This window comes from Macaca nemestrina, chromosome 3, assembly GCF_043159975.1.
Source record: "Macaca nemestrina isolate mMacNem1 chromosome 3, mMacNem.hap1, whole genome shotgun sequence".
Lineage (NCBI taxonomy): Eukaryota > Metazoa > Chordata > Mammalia > Primates > Cercopithecidae > Macaca > Macaca nemestrina.
The window spans coordinates 2,710,061-2,733,567 of NC_092127.1; the positions used below are offsets into that span (position 1 = coordinate 2,710,061).

The 23,507-nt window shown below is 38.1% G+C and overlaps 1 long non-coding RNA gene across 7 annotated transcripts in view; it reads right to left on the reverse strand.

The window, feature by feature from the left end:
* Positions 1-23,507, reverse strand: part of LOC112424009 (uncharacterized) — a 93,231-nt gene that overhangs the window by 23,769 nt on the left and 45,955 nt on the right. For 4 of the 7 annotated variants that reach the window (XR_011620708.1, XR_011620710.1, XR_011620709.1 and 1 more), the window contains one exon: positions 14,686-14,865. This is a non-coding gene — a long non-coding RNA (uncharacterized lncRNA). Of the gene's footprint in view, positions 1-280; positions 1,249-4,541; positions 5,930-14,685; positions 14,866-23,507 lie in introns of those variants that run through there. The other 3 variants (XR_011620712.1, XR_011620711.1, XR_011620713.1) reach the window with 3 other exon arrangements.

Here is a 23,507-nt window from a genome sequence, read left to right on the forward strand (position 1 = left end):
TCACGAGGTCAGGAGATCAAGACCATCCTGGCTGACTCGGTGAAACCCCACTTCTACTAAAAATACAAAAAAAATTAGCTGGGCATGGTGGGGGGCACCTGTAGTCCCAGCTACTCGGGAGGCTGAGGCAGGAGAATGGCGTGAACCCAGGAGGTGAAGCTTGCAGTGAGGTGACATTGCGCCACTGCACTCCAGCCTGGGTGGCAGAGTGAGACTCCTTCTCAATATAATAATAATAATAATAATAATAATAATTGTTATTATTCTAAAATGCTGTTTCTCATGGCTGTAAGACAAAAAAATGCCATATCTCACCCCCACCCACCAAATGAGCTGCTTTGCTATATGCAATAAGTGTGTTTGAAAAACAACTCTTTTTGCTTTTTGGTTAAAAAAATAATATTTTCCATTTTTTAAAAAGGTTTGATGTTTCAGAAAGTTCTATAGTTAATTTTTGTTGAAACCCGCAAATGGATCCACAAAAACGATAGTTCACTGATTATCTTTGGTGGTGAGGGGCCTCTGAAAGTTTCAAACAGACAGTGGAAATTGCTTTGAAAAGTGTAAAGAATTATACAAAAATAAGATATTATTTTGATTTGGTGATAGTACAAAGAAAAGCAACAAAAATATTTGCATTTTGGTCTTGTCTAAAGAAGTGCACAGGTGTTTTGTTGGGATGTATTGAAAAGGAGGAATAGAAACACCCACCCCTTATCCTACAAATGAGAAAATACTTGCAGTCCAGTTGTATTTTCTTTCAGTACTAAGAACATGTCATGCTCTTTCTTGCTTTTCCACGTGTAGTTTCTCTGCTTGGACACTCCAAACCTCCATCTCTTTACTTGGTTACCATCTTCTTTAGTCTCAGCAAAGGCATCACTTGAGGGCAGGGGTTGGTGAGCCTCCTATGGACCCGGAGGCGAGGCCTGTGCTTTATGTCTGTTTTGTCGTGAGTGTAACATAAAGACAGGGCATGTGGGAAACTCTTAACAGAATAAACTAATTCCAATAAAGCACTAGCTCAAGACACACGTGACCATGACAATGTAATCGTTGTCTCCTTGCTCAGATTCTCCTTCCCACCCTGGAATTTGAAAGTGTTTGTGGAGAACGTGGTCATCTCTAGCATCTGGGATAGGGGTTCGAGCCGAACTTCTGTAGATTTCAGGGAGCTTGGGAAATCTCAGCTGATATCTGGAATACATGCGCACAACAAGAAGAGTTGAAGCTTCTCTCAGGAGGTTACTTTACAGGGAGGTGGGGGAAGAGAAGAGAAGATGATTACTTTCATTTATGGCACAGTTTAGCACACACAGAGATGCCTGGATGCTATTTAGGTGATTCATTGGTTTGTCCTATTCATCTACCTCTCCAGATCACAGATTCACAGCGTTTTATAGTTGTAAGGTCTGCTGGACTCCTCACACAAACAATCACTTTTTTAATGGATGAAAGACAAATTTATAGACAAAAGGACAAATAGCGTGGTTGGATGTATCTTCTTATAGCCCTAGTAATCTTCCTGGAAAATTAAAATCTATAAAAAACCCATTCCCAATGTACCAACAATACAGAATCAACAATATTACATCCAATTTGCTACAAGGCTCACATAGTATACCTGTGGCATATATAATCCAGTAAAGGCATTTGGACATGCCATTGTCCTCATTAGCTTTTATTTTACAAGAAATTGAGCTGATGGGTGTAGAAATAAAATGCCAGTAAATGAGTGCATTTGGTAATTCTGTTCTCTCCTTGCTAATTTTTAAAGATGTCCTGTGCTTCACAAGTGACTTACTACTCCATCAAAGCTTTGTTTTTTAAAATAATGTTAAGGAATGTCGTTCATTTGAACTATAGTATTAACATAAAAGCTTGAACAAGGAAACTTCATAGAGAAAGTTATGTTTCGAAGCTTCTACTGAATAATTCAGAAAAATGTGATTTGTTTTATATGCTTCAGAACACACAAAGATATGTTTAGAAGCTTCTACTGAATAGTTCAGAAAAATGTGCTTTGCAAAAGCTATTGAACTATCTGGTGGTTGTTGCGTCTGGTAGGGTATTTCCTCCTCTGCTTGAGGGCAGTTAGAAAGGAGTGTAGGGGAAGGACTGGGTTTCAAACTTGAAGATAGCTGCCCAGGACATTCAGTCACCAGTGAGATTCTTCAGTTGGCAAAATGGAAAACAGGCACTATCAATTTAACTCGAAAGAGTTGACATAATTTAAGAAATTGAAACATTAAAAGAAAAATTAGCTAAGGTTCCTAATGTCAACAGATGGGGAGTGCTCAGGACACAGAATGTAACATTTGTTCCTTAAATCCCACAACTAGAGAGTTTCTGTAATTGGAGTAAAATTAACTCACACATAGTAACAGCATTCAACCGGAGTCCTGAGAAACACTTTATAGCAAATAGTAGGACTGGCCTTTGCAAATCATCCTCACAATAACCATTTGTTCATGGGCTCTGAAGTCGTAAGAACTTGGTTTTGGTTCTAGCTCCACTCCTCAGTAACTGTGTGACTCTACAGGCCAGCTAACTTCTCTAAGCCGTCACTTCTCCATCTATCCTATGGGGGTAATTATAGTACCCACTTCACTTGTAAGTGTGTGGATAATAATAGTGCCTACTTCGTAGAGTTGTTTTGAGATTTCAGACAATAAATGTAAAGCATTCAGAACGGTATACATTTAGCAAAGTCTCAATAATATTAGCTATTATAATATTTTCAATATCCTAAATTTACAAATCAGAAAACTGAAGCTCAGAGAGCCTGAGTGCTACAAATTATGAAAGTAACAGGGCAGGGAATAAACTCCTAAGATACCTGATATCAAAGCACATATTATTTTCCACATCACTATATTGTTGCCCTGAATATGGGTCAAAATAAAATTAGAAAAGCAATCAGGTCATTGTGCTGGTGAGGTACGTGAGGGCGGGGAACGAGAGGGCTGGTTCTGGTGAGGTCATTTCAGCTGATGACTGAGGATATGTTTGTGGGAATGAGTTAAGAAAGTGAAATAAAAGTGGTCGCATTTTGAAAATTATTTAAAATTTCATCCTATCTGGGGGTATACAATATAGAATTGCAAAAAAATCCATTAATATTCTGCTTCTTAATTTTCTAACTTGTAAAATGAATAGACCAAATCATCTTTTAGATCTTTCACACTGAAATATTTGACTCAGTTATATAGCTAGCATTAGATTTTGTCTGATCTAAGCTTCTGTCTTTTGTATTCTGAATGAATCCTTGCTACCTTATCTATGAATAAATACTTATTTTCTTTCTAAACGTATAAACTAAGACAGCTATTACAAGAGTTAAAGAGATAAAGCAGTATCAATCCTGCTCTCAGGAATGCCACATCCCAGTAGGAAGAGCAAGGTGCGCATATAAAACTTCCAATCCAAGGTAGAAAGTGATCATGCATCTTCTGAAGATGCAAGTAAAATGCTGCTGAAATCCAAACATTGCTTCTGGTTGGGGAATTAGGAAAGAACTTGGAAGATATGGGGTTTGGATAGGGTCTAGAATTTGGATGCACGGAAATGGAGGAGAAAAGAGAGATCTCGATCAAGTTGGGGGAACATAAAATACTTAAGTGAGCCACAGCGGCTTTGCTGGAGTATAGGGGATACAAAAGAAGAGGTGGGAGACGGGGAGCAATTTCCCAGTAGGCAAGTGCTCCCTGATGTGGGCTGTGGGGCCAGGCTGAGCACTGGACTGTGGCTTGGAGCAATGGGCAGTCATTGGGAGTTTAAGCAAAGGATGACCACCGCAGAGCTCTGTTTTTAGAAGGAAAATTTGACAGGAGATGGTTTGGCAGGGGAAAAGAAAAAGGGAGGTCAACCAGTAAGGAATTGCCATCATTCCTGTCTAAATCACTGAAGGGACAAATCTGCATCGTTGTTTGGTAGACTTGGTGGCACCCTTGTTCACCTATCAATGCACTTGTTGAATTAATAAATAATAGTTTAGGCTGGGTGCAGTGGCTCATACCTGCAATCACAGCACTCTGGGAGGCCGAGGTGGGCAGATCACAAGGTTAAAAGATCGAGACCATCTTGGCCAACGTGGTGAAACCCCGTCTCTACTAAAAACACAAAAATTAGCTGGGCCTCATGGTGGGTGCCTATAATCCAGCTACTCGGGAGGCTGAGGCAGGAGAATGGCTTGAACCTGGGAGATGGAGGTTGCAGTGAGCAGAGGTCATGCAACTGCACTCCAGCCTGGTGACAGAGACTCTGCCTCAAAAACAACAACAACAACAACAACAAAAACACTTAAAATATAAAATAAAATAAATAAATAATATTTTAAGTTTCAGTAAATATAGAAAAATGCTCTGCTGACCCATAATAGAATCCAATGTACTTGAGTTGACAAGAATTAGAGTAATCCTGACAAAAATATAATACTATTATAGAACACAGATTAAGGAACAGGAACGTTTTTGTCCACATGACCAAAACTATAATCCAGTACATTAAAATATCCATGTTATTGGCAGAATGGCCCTGTTTTATGTTTTATTTTAATTTATTTCCACATATGAAATCAAAACTCCAATATATTTTACATCCAAGATTATGCTAAGAAGTATGATACTCTGGTCAAATAATACTGTAATTACACAGCCTCAAAAAATTTACAGAAAGTTTTTCAAAAAAAGTTTCCTCCACAATCCATTATAAAATCATCTGGAAAGTCTTTTTACAAAATTTCTTCCCTGCTTCATTTCAGTTTTGGGTGTGTGTGTAGTGGGACTAAATTAAATAAAACTAGACTGAGTTAGTCATGTAAGCATTAATTAGCACAAGTCTTCATTGATGACTATAAAGGATTCTTATAAATGTAAGGACTACATTTAACAGGTCTCCTCCCTTTACATGACTTTTCTGGTATTATTAACATGACTAAAACCTATTGTTTTCTACTTACCTCGGGAGTCTTGGCAAATGATAATTTGCAAGCTTATACTAGCACTTCACAAATTATCAACTCTTTATGTAACGGGTTGCTATTGCATTTTTTCCCATCTGCTTAGGTTTCTTAGTAGTTTCCATATCTTTTGTTATATGACTGATGATCTTGAAAAGAGGGTGAGATTTGTACCCCCATACCTCCCTTTGAGCTGAAGAGACATTTCGTTTTCATAGAGAAATGCCTCACTCATCCCATTTTTACCTGCCTTTTTATTGTGAGCCTCAGGCCTTGAGCAAAAGAAAGGGAAGGCTATGAAAGTAGTTACTAGATTCTTTGTAGATTCTGGATATTAGCCCTTTGTCAGATGGGTAGATTGTAAAGATTTTCTCCCATTCTGTAGGTTGCCTGTTCACTCTGATGGTAGTTTCTTTTGCTGTGCAGAAGTTCTTTAGTTTAATTAGATCCCATTTGTCAATTTTGGCTTTTGTTGCCATTGCTTTGGTATTTTAGTCATGAAGTCCTGGCCCATGCGTATGTCCTGAATGGTATTGCCTAGGTTTTCTTCTAGAGTTTTTATGGTTTTAGGCCTAACATTTAAGTCTTTAACCCATCTTGAATTAATTTTTGTGTAAAGTGTAAGGAAGGGATCCAGTTTCAGCTTTCTACATATGACTAGCCAGTTTTCCCAGCACTATTTATTAAATAGGGAATCCTTTCCCCATTTCTTGTTTTTCTCAGGTTTGCCAAAGATCAGATGGTTGTAGATGTGAGTGGTATTATTTCTGAGGGCTCTGTTCTGTTCCATTGTTCAATATCTCTATTTTGGTACCAGTACCATGCTGTTTTGGTTACTGTAGCCTTGTAGTATAGTTTGAAGTCAGGTAGTGTGATGCCTCTAGCTTTGTTCTTTTGGTTTAGGATTGTCTTGGCAATGCAGGCTCTTTTTTGGTTCCATATGAACTTTAAAGTAGTTTTTTTCCAATTCTGTGAAGAAATTTACATGAAAAAATCAAACAACCGCATCAAAAAATGGGCAAAGGATATGAACAGACACTTCTCAAAAGAAGACATTTATGCAGCCAACAGACACATGAAAAAATGCTCATCATCACTGGCCATCAGAGAAATGCAAATCAAAACCATAATGAGATACCATCTTATACCAGTTAGAATGGCAATCATTAAAAAGTCAGGAAACAACAGGTGTTGGAGAGGATGTGGAGAAATAGAAACACTTTTGCACTATTGGTGGGACTGTAAACTAGTTCAACCATTGTGGAAGACAGTGTGGCGATTCCTCAAGGATCTAGAACTAGAAATCCCATTTGACCCAGCCGTGCCATTACTAGGTTTATACCCAAAGGATTATAAATCATGCTGCTATAAAGACACATTCACATGTATGTTTATTGCGGCACTATTCACAATAGCAAAGACTTGGAACCAACCCAAATGTTCATCAATGATAGACTGGATTAAGGAAATGTGGCACATATACACCATGGAATACTATGCAGCCATAAAAAAGGATGAGTTAGTGTCCTTTGTAGGACATGGATGAAGCTGGAAACCATCATTCTGAGCAAACTATCTCAAGAACAGAAAACCAAACACCACATGTTCTCACTCATAGGTGGGAAATGAACAATGAGAACAGCTGGACACAGTGTGGGAAACATCACACAGCGGGGCCTGTAGTGAGGTCGGGGGAGAGGGGAGGGATAGCATTAGGAGATATACCTAATGTAAATGACGAGTTAATGGGTGCAGCACACCAACATGGCACATGTATACATATGTAACAAATCTGCACGTTGTGCACATGTACCCTAGAACTTAAAGTATAATATAATAATAACAATAATAATAATAATAATAATAATAAAAGTGGTTACTAGGGAATGCCTTCAACAGTGAAGGCCTAGGTGTAGATGCTTCTGAAGTTGAACAGCTTGTCAATCTTGCTTCTCCATGGCCACTGACACTTATGTGGAGGCCTGGAAGGACCCCAATAAAAGTAGATTAAAAGTTATATCCTCTTACCTGATTCAATCAAGCCTACTAGCTGACTGATTATTAGAGACAATAAATTGGAAAGTCATAAAAAAGTGATACTTACATACTTTCTTATTTTATTATCCACCTATCCATTTAATTGTTCATTTTTTATAGGAGGCCGGATCCATTTTTGAATGTGAGTTCACAGATTGAGGATCCACTTGTTTTTCATGAGCCACACTCATGATACATGCACAATTTTAGAACTGTTATTTCTTCAGGCTGAATCACAACGTAACACCGCCCCAGCAATATGGATGCAGAATTCTATGGAATATTCCTCCCCATGCCAGTTGGAGTTTGTTGTTGTTGTCTTGCCCAAATATAATCAACAGCATAACAGTTTATATTGTAAAGACTTCAAAAGAATTTTTATTAGTTTTTGTGGAAACAACTCTCCTTTTTTGTACTCATATTTCATCACTTTATTAAATGACTGATTAGAATATATAATTATAGTAATAAGTGAAATTGGAATAAACAATCTCAGGAAAAGATACACATAGTGCTTAATATGCATCGGCCCCAACTTATGACGGTAAAATTGCACAGCAGCGTGGAGTAGAGCTGACCAGCTACAGGCTCTCAGCACCCCAGGGCAGCCGTGTTGAACAGAGGAAATGGAGATTATCAGATAATTGTTGGGTCAATTAACTAGAGGTTGATTAAGTAAACTTATTCTTTCCCAATTTTGTCAACAGTGTGTTCTTCTGGAACCTCTAAGACAGTAGCTAATTTCAAATTCATATAATATATATGAGGTATTTTGATCCTGTGCAGTTCCCCAAAATAAAGTTTCTTTTGCCTTTAAATAATTGAGACATTTCCATTATTGTAGCTGAGAACTGATAATTATCATTATTGGGCACTCACAACAGATACTGTGTGAAGTGTTTTTAGTAAGTTGTTTTATTTAATCCTTTAATAACGCTTTGAGTTTGGTGCTGTTACTACCAGCATGAGCAGGTGTGGAAGCTGAGGCTCAAAGCTGTAAAGTAACTTATCACGGGGTCTCACAGGTAACAGGCAAGTATCATGAATCAAAATTCGGTCTCTCTGACTCTGAAGCCTTTGCTGTTCATCCGTATGCTTTTTTTTCACTATCATTTCATTGTTTATTTGTTAAAAGAATCTGAAGCTTTTGGTCCATTTAAGGGACTTTGTAGGCTGCTCAACGTTGACTGCTTTGTCATCACCCCTTCCCTGAAGAATCTAGAACTTCTTTCTAGAGCCAGCACTAATTTCTAAGTGTAAATAATCAATGCTTTGTAACTGAATATTTTAACATCACACTTTTCTTTAAGAGTCAGGTTTCTTAAATGGCAAGAGCCAAATCGGAGAAAATATCTGATTTTCTCCCCTGCCTTCCAGTTTAATATGGCTTTGATGTGTGTCCCTCCAAATATTGAAATGGCATCCCCAAAGTCGGAGGTGGGGCCTGGTGGAAGGAGTTTGGGTCGTGGGGGCAGATCCCTCTTGAACGGCTTGGTGCCCCCACAGTAATGGGTTCACCTGAGATCATGTTGTTAGGAGGAGGTCTGGGACCTCCTTCCTCTCACTCTTGCTCCCACCCACCATGTGACACTCCTGCTGCCCATTTGCCTTCTTCCATGATTCTAAGCCTCCTGGGCCCCTCACCAGAAGCAGATGCCGAACCGTGAGTCAATGAAACCTCTTTTCTTTACAAATTACCCAGCCTCAGGTTTTCCTCGATAGCGATACAAAATGGACTAACACAACCTTCACAAAAATAATGCATACTGTCATGCCTTTTACAGTCCTTAGGAGTCTCATCTACTCTCAGCCTTATCCCAGAACAGCCTGTTCACAACACAGTCGTCAAGAGTAATTCTACTCACGTTTAAGTTAAACCATACTGTTTTCCAAAGAGGTTGAACTAATTTACACTCCTATCAACAGTGTATGAGTTCCCTTTTTTCTGCATCCACTCCAAAGTCTGTTATTTTATGTCTTTTTGATAATAGCCATTCTAACTGGTGTGAGATGCTATCTCATTGTGGTTTCAATCTGCATTTCTCTGATGATTAGTGAAGTTGAACATTTTTACATATGCCTGTTGGCTATTCTTATGTCTTCTTTTGTAAAATGGCTGCTCATGTCCTTTGTCCATTTTTAGGACATATGACAGCTCTGCTTAGGCTGTTTAGGGGCTTTCAGCCGCATATACTCCTGCCTCAGGACTTCTGCCTTTGCTGGTGCCCTATTTGAAATCTACTTTTCCCACTATCCCTCACTACATTCGTTTTTTGGTTTTTTTTGTTTTGTTTTTTTTGCGGGGGGAGGGGGAGGGTTCTAATGTTATCCTTTCATTGATACCTTCGGCTGGCCACCCTATTTAATGCTGCAACCTCCCCAGATTTTCTGTCCCCCTTCTCATCTACTATACTGTATGTTTCTCTGTAGTACTTATCACCTTCTGATAGTATATATATTTAGTCATTTATATTTACTCATTTATGGTGTGTTAGGGATATTTACTGTGGAGTGAAATGTGTGCTCTGTGCCTCTGATGAACCCTCAGAGCCCAGGCCTGTGCCCAGCCCAGAGTGGTCCTCTACCTTTCGTTGGATGAATGATTAAAAGAAGGAATGAGGACTTCAATTAAAATATATTACAAAAGCATGATATATGTGAGTGGAAACGTGAACATATTTAAAAACATTTGTGAAAGTAGGCTGTTTGAGGATCAGTCATTTAGACCTAAAATTTAAGATAAACAGAAGAATAAGTTTGTAAGAAAAAACAGTATTTTGCTTTGACAATTCAAAATTGTTATTTAATCACAGGAAACTTTTTTTTTTTTTTCTTTTTTTTTTTTTGAGACGGAGTCTTGCTCTGTCACCCAGGCTGGAGTGCAGTCGTGTGATCTCGGTTCACTGCAACATCCACCTCTCAGGTTCAAGCAGTTCTCCTGCCTCAACCTCCCAAGTAGCTGGGACTACAGGTGCCCACCACCATGCCAGGCTAATTTTTGTATTTTTAGTAGAGACGGAGTTTCACCATATTGGCCAGGATGGTCTTGATCTCTTGACCTCACGATCCACCTGCTTTGCCCCCAAAAGTGCTAGGACTACAGGCGTGAGCCACTGTGCCCAGTGGGAGAGCTTTAAAAATGGTTTTTCATGTAGTGATAGAATAAAGACAAGTGTGTCTGAATGCATGTATATATACACATACAAATTATTTATGTATAATTTTACACATACATATATACACACACATACACAGATATACATCTCTACAGTAGAATATTAGGAAGTAGATTCTCAGGTTTTATTCAACAAAAGCCACCACAGTACTCTGCCCTTGTAGTGGTTTTATAACCTGCCAAGCCAACTCCATCTAAGTCTATTACAATTAAGGGACACAGAACAGCTCCAAATGAACTGTATCAAGTAGTTCTTCAACTGAAATCTTGACTAGGAGGGAATTACATCAACCTGTTTTTTTTTTTAGATGGAGTCTCACTCTGTCACACAGACTGGAGTGCAGTGGCACAACCTTGGCTCACTGCCACCTCCGCTTCCCAGGTTCATGCAATTATCTGCCTTAGCCTCCTGAGTAGCTGGAATTACAGGTGCCCACCACCACACCCAGCTAAATTTATTTTTGTATTTTTAGTAGAGATGGGGTTTCACCGTGTTGGCCAGACTGGTCTTGAACTCCCGACCTCATGATTTACTGCCTTGGCCTCCCAAAGTGCAGGGGACCACAGGTGTGAGCCACCGCACCTGGCCAGCCTGTTCTTAAAGTCTTGAGAGGCTTAGGAGGTCAGGTTGATTAAATTACACAGCTGAAAGAAACATTTTCAATCATGATCTCTGTATAAGTTTCCATGAGAAGTGCAGAGGCAAAAAATAAATCAACAAAGCCTTAACTTGGCTCAGAACAATGTCACATGTCGGCTAGGTTAGTAGACATGGAAATGTTATACCCATAGTGACTATTTAGAAGAAATATTCTGCTTTTCTGTTCTAGTTTTTTGTCATAATAGCTCTTACTCATTTGGCAGGACAGATACATCAAGTATAATTTTAAGGTGACAATTAAGGGGGGAATTGTCACTCAGAACAATCCAACTGTTTCCACATCTGTAATATTAATAAAAGGATTGGAGCTAGAGAATCTCTGTGGTTCCTTTCAGAGTATGATGCTAACAAATCTCAGAATTCATAATTTGTCTAATATCATAGATTTTGGGGAGCTGAAATTATGACCTCTATTGCTAGATACACTAAAGTCCTGCTCATAATTCTCCATGAATTTTAATTGTTTTGTAAGGTGATCTTTGGAAAGTTAGGACGCTAACGGATAGTATCAGCTGTTTCGTCTTGCTAATTTGCTAATTACATTGGGTCACCTGGCCAGAGAGGCTTCTCATAAATCATTTTTTCCAAGCAAGCGGGTGAACAAATGAAGCTAGATTATAAATATCTAGAAGGTTTAACACAAAACAAAACTGCATTGTGTTGAACACTTAAGTTTTTGTAGCTTATGTTCAGTTTCGAGTTGTCTCTGGAGAGGTAGAGAAAATAACAATGTCTATTTAATCCGATATAAAAAACAGAGTGTAGCTCACTCAGGTTTTCAGTTAGCGGTAGTAAGGAATAGGGTATACTGAGTTGCACATATTTCTATTAGTTTGTGTCGGCTTCTAAACTTTTATGAGCAATCATTAAAGACAAAGTCTTGAAAATGGGTCAACAAATTTAGTGTTTTCTTGAAAGACATTACAGATTTTTAAAATTTTTTAAATGAGCGTGACTGCTTCACTGGATTTGTTTCTGTTCCTGGAGTTAGTCTCATGTAGGGCTGCTAGGATGCTCTTGGGGGGACATCGGATTGCTTTCTTCACTCTCGTCTTTTTGACTAGGAAACAATCTTGATTAGCCATCCTGAACCAGTGAAGTCCCTGGCTACCATTTCCTCCCTTCATGTCCAGCTTCTTATCAAGCAGATACATAAAAGAACTAGAATTTTAAGCAGCCTTTAACTCGAGTTATCTTTTGTAAATCTCAGTTGTACAGAGTTGAGTTGGAGAGTGGAGAAATTAACATGCCTCCTTCTAGATCTCTTTTCTACCAGTATCATGCAAAAGCATAGAGCTGTAAAGTGGAGGTGTTCAGGTCTTCCCTGGACATCTGTAGCTTTCACACAGAGCTCTTCTCTTTTCTTCTTCACACCACTGCCTTCTCCTCCTCAGTTCTTTTTTTTTTTTTTAATGTTTTTTTAATTTAATTTTTTTTTTTTTTTGAGACGGAGTCTCGCTCTGTCACCCAGGCTGGAGTGCAGTGGTGTAATCTCGGCTCACTGCAACCTCTGCCTCCTGAGTTCAAGAGATTCTCTTATCTCCGCATCCTGAGTAGTTGGGACTACAGGTGCGCACCACCATGCCTGGCTAATTTTTTTGTATTTTTATTAGAGATGGGGTCTCACCACGTTAGCCAGGATGGTCTTGATCTCCTGACCTCGTGATCCACCCACCTCGGCCTCCCAAAGTGCTGCAATTACAGGCCTGAGCCACTGAGCCTGGCCCCAGTTCTTTCCATTCTGAAATTCCAGCCTTCCCCCTTGTGCCAGATGCACCACTGCATTTCTTACGGTTCACTAAGTCTCAACTCTACCTTTATATTTTGTTAATTGTTGCATTGTCTATCACCGATTGTAAATGCAAATCTCCTACTTCTAAGTAAAGGGGTCATGTTCATTTCTGGGTGTGGAAGGGACAAGAACAAACTCTGGATTTCTCCTCCAATCACTCACTACTTGGAATTAATTCAAATTTACGCTGTTAAGTCCCGTGCCATTCATCACATTCTTAAAGACTCTGCTAAAGACCTACTTTGTCCAAAAAGCATTCTCCACCGATCTGTCTTAAATTACTTTAGATTTCATTAGCACTTTTCATACTGCTTAAATATTTGCTCATATTTTCTGGTATTTTTACATACAAATATTGTATTTCTGCATACATAAGTTTACATCAAGGAAAGAGACTTTGTTCTCTCATGTAAAAATTTACGTTTAGAATCACAGAGTACTAGATGTGCAATTCACTTTAGAGATCATCCAGTTCAATGGCCTCATTGCAATGATGAGTAAATGGAATCATTTTACAGCCTCCCGTTAACATATAACACAATGTACACGGTAAATATGCGACAAACGCTTGCTGAATAAATGGGGTTCAGCTGCTCATTTAACTGCTCTCATTACCTTTACATGGTTGGCAGCATTTATTAAGTGCCCACCTCTATGCGGAACAGTGCTAGACGCTAAGCAAATGGAATGGAAGTGAGGCAATCACAGCGTGAGGCAGATAACCCGGAAGCAGACAACTCTATTAAAGTCGTAAACAGAGTGGGGCAGTGGGAAGGGATGGAGGGGCGCCTGCAGCATGCCTGCAATGAAGTGGTTACTTAAGAGGAAATTTCTAGTGGGGTGGGTTGCAGGTTTCAAGGAATCTGCCAGTCCTCTGCAAATCAGTAAAATACCAATTTAATTCAAAGGGTAAGAGTTTAGAAGTTGAATAATAGTCCTGAAGCAACCAGGACGCTATGGTAATCATTAGGTAAGTCCAGGATCAATTATCTTGAGAGAATGTATTCTAAATTATATTTGCATTCCTAATTAGTTCTATTCTTTCCCATATCATGATTCTTCCAAGACAGTTCTTCCCATTGTTGAATCTTTAACGTGTACTCATGGTTGTTAGAGAAAATATCTTTATTGAAGGTTAAGTGCCTCATGTTGGAAGCATATAATTTAAATATTAGATTGGTGCAAAAGTAATTGCAGTTTTTGCCATTTACTTTCAATAGCCAAAAATGCAATTATTTTTGTACCGACCTATATTTAATTTAAAAATAAAGTTAATTGGTCTTTGGACTAAGAGGGAAAATGTCTGAAGTTATGCTCAGTAGATAGGAATGAATGATTACCCACATTTATATAACCAGTTTCTTTCCTAGGAGAGGTCAACTTTAGAGTTTGAAAATATGAAGCCAGGCAAAATCGAGGTAGGAGGCTATTTCAGGCAACAGGCAGTGAGTAGAAATAGCTAAGATGTCTACCTGGGGAATAAGCGAAAGAGTCAACGCAAATGTCTAGCAATGAGAAAGGCAGAATATTTGGGATACAAAGCGAACGCTAGGTACTCTGAAAAGATATAACAGTACAAATTTAAATGTGTTACTGGTACAAAGATAGAATAAATTGGGTCTAGTGTTTGATATCACAACAGGGTGACTATAGTCAATAATAATTTAATTGTACATTTAAAAATAACTAAAAGAGTATAATTGGAATGTCTGTAACACAAAAGTTAATTACTTGAGGTGATGGATACCCTGTTTTGTGATTATTACACACTGTATGCCTGTATCCAAATATTTCACCTACCCCATAAATATACATACCTACTCTGTAGTTGGAACCAAAATGCAGGTTCAGTCCCTTGCCACTTGCAGAGTCCAGTTAAAAAAAAGTCAGGTCTGGTATAAAGAAAATGACTTTTTTTTAATTCTAAAGCTACCTTTGGGGAAGAAGCACAGGCTCCTACCATAAGGATACTGCTTCCCTTTTGGAACAAAAAGTGGGCCCTTTTAAAGGGGGGACCTATGGGAGATGGAAGTGAGCAGGCAAGAGGTCTGCATACTTACTTTGGTGCCTTATCTACTGGGCAGTCGAGTTGGCTTCTTCATGGGCAGAAACAGGCTGAAAAGGTGGCCAAAAACTCTAGCAGGCATACGTTGGGCTGTCAATCATCTGTTATTTCCCAAGGCAACCTCTTAATGGGTGAGGGCTCTGCTCTGGAGATGAACTTGTCTTGTAAGGAGTGCCTGGTAAATGGAAGGTAAAAGGCTATAATTGCATTTCTAAAGAGCTAAGAAGTGAGGAAAAGGAGGCGAGAAAAAAGAAGAGAGAGAGAAATAATAAACTATCTCTTAGAAAAATGGGATACTCAGTTACATACCGATAAAAATTAATAATTAAAAAAATTTAAGTGTAATATGCATTTACAAAAATTTCAAACACTCTCTAAAAGTATTTAGAAGAAAGTGAAAGTCTCTTTTCTCACATTTCATTTGAACTCCCAAGAAATTAACATTTGTTATCAGAATCTTTTGATTCTTTTTCAAAAATTTCCATGAATATCTTCATGTCTACTTCCTTTCTGTCTTTCTACCCATCTATCCATCCACCTTTCTTATTTTAATCTATCTATAGCTATAGATACTAATCTATTTACCTTTGTGTTTCTCAAGCTATGGGTATATAGAGTTTTAACACAAGTGCAACTATTACACACTTCATTCTGAAACTTTTCTTTTTGTTTCAGAAAGTAGCAACATATATGGACATATTTCCAAATGAACAACTGTGTTCTATTTTACTTTTTTTCCAGTTGCAAAATATTACATCCCATGAGTGTACAACATTTTTAATTTAATTACTTTCTTACTAATAGACATTTAGGTTATTTCAAGGTTTATTACAACTGACTTCCCTGGCATTTATCTCTGTAATAGATTCAGAGCATTTAAAGGCTCCTCATAGGAGTATTGAGGGAAGGTTTCAAGAAGGGCATCTAGTGAGGGGAGAAGTGAGTAAACATGGTTTAACCAGACGGAATATTGAATGCAATCAGAGTCAGAGCCACACTGCGTAGTAATATACACATATAAAAATCCTTACCATATTCAAATCATGTTTAGTGAAAGCCATGAAAGTTCGCAAAATTTTCTGTATTTAAAATCCACTTAACACTGATTATATAATTCAAGTCATCATTCTGGATATTATTAGCTATTATGTTTAAGTTTGAATGAGAGGGATTTATATAGAAGTAACATTTTTGCCTTGGCAAGATTTTTTGTAACCACAGTCAGCAATGAGAATGTTCAGGAACTGAGCTGTGTACTAAATCATTCGCTGCTTAATTGTTTGTCAGAGTTTCCCAAACCACCAATGATTCTCTTCCTTGAGTCTTGTAATTCCTGCAGACTTTAAGACAGGACCCTAATTCCAGTTTGGAAAAGCTAATTTGCGATACCTTCCTGATTTATTTATAGTCCACTCCAAACCTATAAGTCAGGATAAAGCTGCTGATCTCTCTCACAGGAATGGTGTAAAGAAAAAGGCATGAAGACAATGTGGTAATATTTGTAAAACGTCTTCATATTACAAATGTTTAAGAGTGAATTTCAAATATTTTAGCTATGTACAAAATGATAAGGTTCAAAATGGGGAAAGAAAATCAATTTTTCTTTTTAGATTATTGAAGTAATCCTTAAACGTTATTAGTCTAGTGAGTGTGGTACTCACAACAGGTGCATGGAATAGAGGCAGGTGTCTCTCCACGCCCATGGGGTGTGTAACAGTCCTCTTTGTGCTGCCTAGGAAAGGGAAGGGTCTGAGCAGGAGAAAAGGACAGAAGATGTGAAGGAGGCCATTTGGACAAGCACGGGAAAGAGAGCAGTGGGCTGGGGATGGCATTGCTCTATTTTTCATGAGAGTGGATAGATCCAGGCCAGTGCTTCTCACTCTCTCATTTGCACGTGTATCCCCTGTGGTCTTATGAAAACAAAGATTATGATTGAGTAGTTCTGCATTTCTAACACACTCCCAGGTGATGTCAATGCACCATACTTTAAGTAGCAGGGCAGTCTAAGTATTCATGGGAAGGTTAGCCATGAGAATAGGCGGCACAGCTCTGATGGAAGCTGATGATTCACAGTGAGGCTGAACAATTTCATCAGGGGCTGGTACTCATGTACGGCTTCAAGGGATTGCAAACACAGCTCTAAACATGTTATTAAATATTCAGCAATTTCTGTTACTGTTGGAATGTTAATTTCAGATGCCGAAAAACATATTTGGCAAACAGTGTGAGAAAATGAGTGAAGGATGAGCATTCAGTTCTCAGAACGCTATTTTAGTCTAGAGTTATGGTGCCAATTTATAGGCTCTTGAGGATGGTTGGGAAGTGAACTGGAGGAAACCAGGAAGAAAAAGGGCAAGAGAATGGAGAGAACTGGAAGAAAGTGACTCCCAAATGTCTATAACATTTTGGTCATTCATAACAGAAATGTTAGTAGCTCTTCTTAAAGATTAGTAATTTGTTAACAAACAAGTGTTCATTATATCTGCATAAACAAGTCAATTTCATCAGATTAAAAAAGTATTCATGTTCATTCTTCTCAAGTGTGATGCTGAATTACTGATTTAATGCCGTCTTTCACTTTAAAAAGGTTTTCACCTCATTTTGGCAAAGTCATATACTTTTTAAGTTTAGATTGTTTCGAACAAGGAGGACCACAGAAATCACGTCACGAGGAGCTACAGTTCTTCCATATTCTGTCATGTCTCCTGCTAGTGTGAAGCTAAAAATGTCATGCAAGCTGTGTCTAAATATCCATCAAGACCTGGTGTTTCATAATTGTTGAGAAAGCATATTTTTTCATTACCTGAATAATACTCAGGGAATTTCAAAATGATTGGGTTTTTAAGATGAAAGAAACATACTGACATCAAAATGTTCTATTTCAAAAACTTTATGTTTAATATTTATTTTTATTCCTGTGGATTTTGCAATTAACTTTCATGTTTTGACCAAAGAATGGTGCGTCCCTCAGCCTGACCCCTGCTATTGTCAGGCATGACTATACTTGGTGCTTTCCATACATAATTGCATTTGAAAAACTAGATTTAATGTCTTGAACTTGGGCCAAAGTGTTGAAAGATATAAACATCAGATAATTTGGCTTTAAAGCAGTGCCACTGTCTTCTTCCATTCTGCCCTGTTTCTCAATATGTTCACTATTCTCAGATTCTTCTGGTAGCATAATTAAAATGTCATACACCATTTCCAAGCACATTTAGCTCCTTTGACAAGTTAAAATATTGAAGCTGGGAAATGTACCGAAAACATGTTTAATTTTCTCCCCATTTTTGAACTAGATAGGAAGCAGTCAGTCAACAGCATTTATTGGGTTTTTACTGGGTGCTGTGAGTAGATTATATGCACAAGTGTTGAAAAACTCTGGGACATGTATCCGGTTTACAGGAGATGATCTACTAATGCTTCTACAAAGGAAAGAGTCCTTTTGATGTCAATGAAAATTCAGATAGGGTGACAAGTGAGAAGCTGACCCAGAGTTAATAGCTAATACAAAATTTAAATAGTCCCTAAAACTCAATTAATAAAAAATTTAAAAAGTAAATAAAAGTTAAAATGGCCATTAATTTTTTTAAAAAAACAATTGCTCTCTATACTAGGAAATCTGAAACAAGGAAGAAATAAAGACATACTAGCAATGTGAAACCGTGCAAATGTTTGCTAAGGGTTCTTATCTATATATTCATCTATTTATCTTTCCAGTTATTAATTTTCTTTGATTCAAAATCAGAATTTAAATAGAATGCGAATTTTCTCCTAACCTGATACCTGTTTTGTGGTTTATCTCAACATGATGACAGTGCAATCGTAAGGAAGTTACTCCAATCTTCAGTGCCAGAAAAAGGACAGAACAAGACTGCAAGGCTGTGCCATATACCCTAGTGTTGGTGTTCGTTTGAGAGTCATCATGTTAAACCTGGCTTGATTTAAAAAAAAGAGAGAGAGAATGTTTTCTGTTTCTGCATTGCTCAAATGAAAATTTCCAGTTATATTTGACTTATAGTTTTATACAGTTAAAATCAATAAGTAAAATCAACTAATACGCAATATTTCTTTCTTATTTATTTATTTATTTATTTATTTATTTATTTATTTATTTTGAGACCGAGTCTCTCTCTGTGGCCCAGGCTGGAGTGCGGTGGCGCGATCTGGGCTCACTGCAAGCTCCGCCTCCCGGGTTCCCGCCATTCTCCTGCCTCAGTTTCCCGAGTAGCTGGGACTACAGGCGCCGCCACCACGCCCGGCTAATTTTTTTTGTATTTTTAGTAGAGACGGGGTTTCTCCACGTTGCTCAGGCTGGTCTCCAACTCCTGACCTCAGGTGATCCACCCGCCTCGGCCTCCCAAAGTGCTGGGATTACAGGCGTGAGCCACCGCGCCCGGCCGCGGTATTTCTTAATTTTAAAACCACACTTTAAAATTTGGCTGTACTATACCAAACAAAACCATACTAGAAAATGCACAACGATGATATCATGCTCTATGAAAATTCTGCACAGCTTTGATGATGGGCTTATTGGCTTCTGCGGCATACCGGCTTATTACACATCTGAAATCATATCATTGCAACATCACAGAGAAAACGTCCTAAGCCACGATCTTCCAGCTTTGCAGTCTGCGGCTATTTCTAAATTTCTCACCACGTGAACATTCCAGACGTTCTCATTAGTACATGATTATAACCACAGCAACGACGAATGGAGTTTATGGTGGTGGCGTCAATGATTAAAATGCTCTTATATATTTTCAGATTAATACATACAAAGTAGCATTAACAATTACTTTTTTAAAGAAATGGTGTCAGCATGGCCATGATGTCCATACCATAAGCCAGAAATATCACTTTCTTTCTCTGAAGTGGTATGTACTCATCACAGGCAATGTTTATTGCTAAAATAACTGAAAAAAAAATTGCTAAGGCAAAAGAATTCAGATACTTTTGAGCTCTGTTATATTTGTTTGATAAGTTTGTCTTTATTTGCTTAAAGCAAAATATACAAGCACTTAGAATTTTTCAGGAAGAGTTATCTATTCCTTTTCTTTCGTTTTTATTTACCTCACATTTTTGAATTTGTAATATGGTATCTATCAAAGAAACAAATTGTAATTTAAAGATAGCTTTCTTAACCTAATATCTGACTTGAAGAACTCTACCTTGGTCTTGTTTTACTCTTCATCTCATTTCTCTTTCTGTCTCTGCTCTTCTAGTTTCTCTTTACAAATACATATTGAATGAAGATTTCCCTTTTCCCCTTTTGAGATGAGCAAAAATTAACAGTTACAAAAAATTCTGTTGTGTTTATTTACCTGCCTTGTCAAGAAATGAGAAAAGACTCCAAGGTGGATCAACGGTTTTTTTTTTTTTTTCATTTTAAACATGAGGAACAAAAGCCATTTTGATTTATTATTTTCTTTCAAAGGACAGGTGACATTTCCTGCAACACTGACTTTAGTTCATAATCCTCTTTTGGCAAGCCAAAGAAAATTACGATTGGAAAGATTTTCACAGTCAGATGCTCCACTAGAATGAAATGCCGTAGAGCGCTTCACTTCAGCCAAACCAGCACAATCGTCCCATTGCCAATTTTTCTTTTATATTTTGAAGTTGGCCTCTCAGCACAGATTTGATTCACACCATTTAAAAATAAATCTGGCATCTGCAAAGCAGAAAATTCAGGCTGTGTTGTCACAGGATCAGTATTTCCATTTTCATGCTTGGAGACAACCTAAACTTCAAAAAAAAAAAAAAAAAAAGCCACAGTTCTGAATTCTATGGCCATGGAAGACTAATTTTATTTTAAATATACACATTTGTTATATTTACTAAAGAAAACAAATGACTGCATTTATTACATGGCACATTAAACGTTTTTATGAGTGATTCAATTGCATGAGAAACAGGTATTTGTGTTACAATGTGATACTCTATGGCAACCACTGATTTGGAGATACATAGCTTAAGTAGAAATTTGGATTCAATATCAATATGCCATTTCATTCTCCATTTATTATAACGATTTCATCATTCTCTGCTTAAAATCAACTAAACAAATGGTGGTATTTTCCTGGCATCTGTGTGTGGCTTGACCCTAAAATGACCTTTGACAATCTCACTATTCTGCTCATGCTTCCTGCATGCACAGGCCTCTCTGCCCATCAAGAGCTAGGACTTATGTCCTCCCATTTGAATCTAGGCTGGGCCTGCGACTGGTTCGATCAAGATGAAGCAGAGGAATTGCTATTCTGGGATTTTGGAGCCCAGGTCTTAGAATGTGCCAGCTTCTCCTTCCCTCATCTCAGAGCCTTTGGCCAGTAAGAAATCCAGACTACCATGTCTGTGTGTGTGTGTGTGTGTGTGTGTGTGTGGTCCTGTAGGATGACACCACATAAAGGGCAAGGCCACAACTGTCACAGCCAAGAGGAGCCCAAAGAGACATGACAACTAAATGTGACATGGTATCCAGGATGAGATCTTGGAACAGAAAAGGCCATTTTGTAAAAAATAAAAAACAAAAACTGAAAAAACTCTCGACTTTAGTTAATAACAATGCATCAAAATGGGCATATTAATTGTAACATGTGAACAACACTGATATAAGATGTAATGGGGAAAACTGGGTGTGCGGTATGTGTGAACTCTCTGTAGTATCACCCAAATTTTCTGTATATTGAAAACTGTTCTTTAAAAATAAAGCTTATTTAAAACAACAACTTAGAGTGAAGCCCCTGGGAGGAGCATGAGGGAGTTAGATCTGGAGCCAGCACAGCTCAGCCCAATCTGATGGCACCTGCATGAGAAACTACATGTGTGAGCAGCAGAAGAGGCATGCAGCTGAGCCCTGCCAAGAGCTGATGAAACAGCTGTTTCAATCTCTCCATTTTGGAGTTGTGCTCTAATAGATAAATATGCTACTTTAATCTGCTTGTATCTACAACATATCTCTATTTTATGATATTTAACTTTAAAAAATAAATCGCTAAGAAGTTCATTCTATTGAGAGAAATAGAAATGTCTGCAGAAGAGGTTGCTTTCCAGGAAAGATGGTAGTTTAGTTTGAAATATGAACATATAGGTTCTGGGGGCAAAACTTGGGTACATTTGTTTGGATTATTTCCAACCAGCAGTGTATACTAGGACAAGTTATCTCTCTTCTTATTACATAGGAGTTTTTTCTCCTCTACAAAATATTTTACAGTGTTTATATTACAGAGTTATGTTGATGACTAAAAGAGATAATGCATGTAGGCTGATAACACGATTTCAAACACAAGACTTACTGCTTAAATGTTACATCTGAGCAGATATGCTCAACACGCTACACTCCCAAGCTTTGTCTCTTCACCCCACCCACGAGGCTACCCAGGAGAGGCCGTTTCTTCCACTGTGCAGTTAACTGCAGATGTAGGTCCAGTCCTTTTAGATGATGTCTGAGCAAATATTAAACTTTCAGTTATTGAGTAATTAGCATATGCCAAGTTTTTATGTATATCATCTCTTCATGACTGCTATCCAAGATGGATATTTTTACAGCCTTTTATTCTATAAGGAAATCTGTGCTTTGCACTAAGTCACCTGTCCAGGCTCAACAGATAGCAGGTGGTAGAGCTGGGGTCCAGGCTCAGGTTGTCTGATTCCCAAGCCTATGTACTCACACAGCATTCCTTATGTCTTCTGTCTGTATGACTTACTCTTTCCTTTTTATTAATTCTCTAAATCCTATCCTACAATGTTCTATTTTACCTTGGCTTTGTCTTGTGTTATGCTGAAGGAAGTGCTTCGTGTCTTTTTTAGGACGCAAGCTTCGCACTTTACAAGCTGTCATTTTACTCATATGAAACCTACTAGCTATTAACCAGTCTGATCTAGGTCAGAATTTTTTACTATTGTTTTTTCTGTGAAACTCCATCAGAAAGGAAGAGATGAAGATACATATAGGTGCTTAAATTGGTAGAAGGTTTAGAAGTAGAAAACTCAAGTAGTGGGAGGAAATGTTTTTATACTTAAAGAATGAAAAACTCTGCACAGTTAGATAAAAGTCAAGGGAAAAAAACAGAGTTCTGCAGTGATTGAGTTGAAGAACAGAATTAGATTGTGACGAAGGGCATCAGATGATAATGACAGAGATATGAAAAGAAAAAAATAAATAAGATATGAGAAATACAATACGGTCTGCTAATGTTGGCAATGTTCTCAAGAATTCAGCCATGGAGGACAAAACCAATGTCACATAACTAACCTCTGATCATAATCTCTTAAGGGTAAACGAAGAAGGAACAGGAACATTTCTATACAAATGTTTCACAGAATCACATGTTTTTAAAAGCCTTAAAGTTGATTATCTGAATACCCAGGATGCCCAAGCCCACCAGGTTAGCAGCTGTACTTCCTGAGTACGGCAAACAGCTTCCCTCCTGTAAAGGGCCATTCCACTTCATCTTCGCTGCTCGGTAATTGCTGCAGGAGCAACGATCGATGAGGAACAAGGAGACCAGGATAAGAGAAAACAATCCCTTCTACAGGGGAAAATCCTAGTAGAAACGCTTTATAATGATATATGATAAAAGGAAGAGTTATATTACTCCCTTCTAATTAGATATTGAACAATGAATTTGTAGTTTCTTAAAGCAAGATGCACATTCGGCCTTATGTGGCTGTTATTTATATACTTGTTTTATTTACTTTCCCAGATATATAAAAGGTTGGGGTTTGTGGTAGGCAGGATAATGCCTCTCCCAAAGAGGTTATGACCCAGTTCCCGGGATCCGTGAATGTGTTATGTCACACAGCAAAAGGGGCTTTGCA